The sequence below is a fragment of the Mandrillus leucophaeus genome, unplaced genomic scaffold (genome assembly GCF_000951045.1).
Source record: "Mandrillus leucophaeus isolate KB7577 unplaced genomic scaffold, Mleu.le_1.0 Scaffold474, whole genome shotgun sequence".
In the NCBI taxonomy this organism is placed as follows: Eukaryota; Metazoa; Chordata; class Mammalia; order Primates; family Cercopithecidae; genus Mandrillus; species Mandrillus leucophaeus.
The window spans coordinates 1,267,530-1,271,638 of NW_012105076.1; positions in this window are offsets into that span (position 1 = coordinate 1,267,530).

A 4,109-nucleotide genomic window follows, 5' to 3' on the forward strand; every position below is an offset into this window, starting at 1 on the left:
AGAATCCAGGAAATTAAAAGCCAATGGACAAACTAGATTTTGGTAAAAAGAGTTTCCTCCTTCCCCAGGTGGGTGAAACAGAGAAGTGCATGACATGTTTAAAAGATCAAGTGATTATAAAGAGTGCACCCAACTGGCATGACCCTGCACCTAGAAGTTAATTTTTTGATTCTTTTTCTTTTTCTTTTTTTTTCCTGTGGAGCTAAAAAACAAAACAAAACAAAACAAAAAATCAACCTGCCAGGCACAGTGCTCATGCTTATAATAATCCCAGCACTTAGGGAGGCTGAGGTGGGAGGATTGCTTGAGCCCAGGAGATCAAGCCTGGGCAACATAGCAAAACAAAACAACAAAACAAAACAAAACTTGGCCAGGCTTGGTGGCATGCACCTGTGGTCTCTGCTACTTACGAGGCTAAGGTAGAAGGATCACTGTAGCTTAGTTTGAGGCTGCCGTGAGCTTCAATCGTGCCACCACACTCCAGCCTGGGTGATAGACAAGACGCTGTCTTAAAAAAGAAAAAAATAATCGACTTATCACATGAGCACCAGCAACTTGTGGTGGGAAGAGTTTTATCAAAAGGTCATTGTCTCAGTTCTGCCTGACTCCCCCAACTCCTGTGAACCTTAATCTCAGTGCTGAGATGGGTAGATCACAGCTACCTTACTTCGTGGGCTTGCTGGGAAGTTCAGATGAGATGGTGGACGTGGAAACCCCTGAGAGGGACATAGCCATGTGTCACCGTTGGCGCTTCTTGGCTGCAAGATCACCAATGCTTGGGCAGATCACTGCAAACGCTTCTCTTTGGGAATGTGTGATGTACAAGGCTTGCTTGGGGGAGAAGGATGTCCACAGACTTAGGACATCGCAACCTCCTTCCTGCACCCTGTCTTACCAGCAGAGGCCTCTCTTGGACCATATTTAAGATGCAGTATTTGTAAGCTCCAAAATAAAATGTTAATTAATTCTGGTGGTACTTCTTGGCCACGTTCATGAGCTTATTCTTTCCATTCTTCTTTCTTATTTCTCTCTCTCCAGAAAAAGTAGGATCTAAGAATTCTCAGCAATCGATCTGGGAATTCTAGTAGGTGACTTTGAATAGCAGAGAGGGTAAGAAAGTTGGGGCTAATGGAGAAATTGTGGGCAAGCTGGCTTCCTGGGAAGGGACTAATTGAACAAGACAATGATTTATGCTTTCGGGGTTCAGAGGCAGCTTGTTAATTCGAATTATTTTCTTTATTTTTGCCCACAAGTGTTTGGTTGTCTTTTTCCCTGGCTTTTCACATGATCAGGCTGCAGGCTGCAGAAGGGTGGCTTGTGCTGCAGATTTGTAATAAAAGATGACAGCTGAGACAGACAGTGGTGGAACCAGTAGATCTTGCACACACGCACGGTGTGGCTGCTCGGGAGGCTGTCTAGTGGACCTGCCAACAGAGCACAAATATCCTCTCTTCCCCATTTCAGATTCCTCCTTCCAGCTGTTTACTAAACAGCTACAAAAACTCCCTCTTGGCTGTAACTTGTCAAATAAAGTCCCTGCAAAGTGATATGATTTTCCTCCCCTCGGTTTATGAAAGGGTGTGTTATTTTACATTTGAGAAACTTCCCCCCTTTTCTTGTTGCTTTAGAAAGTTAAAGTGCTTTTGGCTGGGCACGGTGGCTCACAACTGTAATCCCAGCACTATAGGAAGCTGAGGCGGTCAGATCACCTGAGGTCAGAGGCTCAAGAGTAGCCTGGCCAACATGGGGAAGGACTCTGTCTCTACTAAAAATACAAAAATTAGCCAGGCATGGTGGTGGGTGCCTGTAATCCCAGCTACCTGGGAGGCTGAGGCAGAAGAATCTCTTGAATCCGGGAGGTGGAGGTTGCAGTGAGCTGGGATGGCATCATTGCCTTCAAGCCTGGGTGACAGAGTGTGACTCTGTCTCAAAAAAACAAACAAACAAAAAGTTAACGTGCTTTTGATCTCAGAAATGATATTTGAGGAGCAATTAAATGTCTGTCAACTGGTCTTCCTCACCTGGGATATTTGATCCAGAAAAAAGCCTCAGGTGTTATTTAAGTTTAAACTAAGCATATTTAGTGCTATTCCTTCAGAAATGAAAATTCAGTAATTTTATAGATGTAGTTTGTGGGACTGGCCATTTTAAGAAAAAATTTTAAAAGTCTTAGGCTAAAGCAAGTTCATCAAATTTTGTTGTATGGCCAGAATGGTTCTTTAGAGAGAAGTTAATAGAGTGGTTAAGACGTGCATTCAATGGGGCTGAGTGCAGTGGCTCACACCTGTAATCCCAACACTTTGGGAGCTGAAGCGGGAGGATTACTTGAGGTCAGGAGTTCAGGACCAGTCTGGGCAACATAGCAAGACCCTGTCCTACAAAAATCACTACAGAAAGCAGCTGGGCATGATGATGCACACCTGTGTTCCCAGTTACTTGGGAGGCTGAGCAGGGAGGATCACCTGAGCCCTGGGAGGTCGAGGCTGCAGTGAGCTGTGGTCATGCCACTGTACTCCAGCCTGGAGTGCGCTCTGGAGTGCAGAGTGATACCTTATCTCCAGGAAAAAAAAAAAAAAAAAGGTATCACTCAATGGGGCCAGGGTGTGGGGCTCACATCTGTCATCCCACCACTTTGGGACTTTGGGAAGCTGAAGTTTGAGGTTTGACTGAGGCCAGGAGGTCAGGACCAGCCTGGGCAGCATGGCAAGACCCTGTCTTTACAAAAAATAAAAAATAGTAAGTCCTAGCTACACGGGAGACTGAGGTGGGAGGATTGCTTAAGCCCAGGAGTTTGAGCTATGATTGTGCCACTGCACTCCAGCCTGGGTGACAGAGTGAGTTCCTGTCTCTAAAAAAAAAAAAAAGACTTGCAGTCAATGCACTAGGAAATATTTTCATTGTCTCATTAGCTAAGGAGTCTGCAAACATGAGCTTTTCTTTGTGTACTTTTATTTCTCATCTATAAAACAAAGATGTCATCCCTTCTACCTGGAAATATGAAATGATATTTCCTATCAGAATGTGGATTAAGGGGTTTTTACCCCTTTGGAAGTAAGATAAGCATAAACATTGAGGATGACTCAATTTGCATATTTGTTCAGCATCTTTGATATAGCTGATGCTTGTACAAGGCATGGGACAAGAGGCAAGAGAGTGATAGGGAAAGACTATGCATATGTTTAAGGATCTCTTTCTAAGAAATAAATGGGGACTATATGAAGGCAGCATATGACACAAAATTAAATTTCATGGCTCAGACTTGAATATTGAAATTTTTATTTTTTTGTAAGTCAGCCAACATTGAGTCAGACAGCAAAGCTTCTTGCATCAAGTAAAGGAATGGGGGCGCTGCTGGCATCACTCTGCTGGGGCATGGGAGAAGCTGGGCTTTGGTGTTATCCTCCTATGCCCTCCTGTGACCCCGACTCCCTTGGGCGCCCCTCCCTCAGGTGCTGCCCCCTCACTGCCTGTCTAACCATGGCCCCTCACCCATACTGTGCCCCTCAGGAACCTCCTGAGCCCAAGTCCCGTCATGGCGTCCTCAACTTGCCAGGGAGGTTGGTGACTGTACTCTAGTTCATTTCACACCTGAAAAAATGAAGGTCCAGGATGGCGATGTAACTCATCTAAAACAATCTGGTCAATTGGTGGCTAAATCTTCTCATTCCGAGCTGGTGTTGGCTCTAGAATTCCATTGCTCCAGGTTGCCTTCTTGAAGGTCATTGGATAGAAGGGATTACTGTTCACAATAACTTGATGTATAAGCTTTCTAGGAGCATTAGCAAATTAACAGAGGGCTCAGGGGCCCAATAGAATGCATCCCTGTTTTTTTATTTTTTAGAGACAGAGTCTCGCTCTGTCGCTCAGGCTGGAATACAATGGCGTGATCATAGCTCCACTGCAGCCATAAACTCCTGGGCTCAAGTGATCCTACCGCCTTAGCCTCCTGAGTAGCTAGGACTACAGGCCTAGCTAATCGTTTTATTTTAAAACATTTTTTCATATCCTTTGCCCAGTTTTTGATGGGGTTGTTTGTTTTTTTCTTGTAAATTTGTTTGAGTTCTTTGTAGGTTCTGGATATTAGCCCTTTGTCAGATGAGTAGATTGCA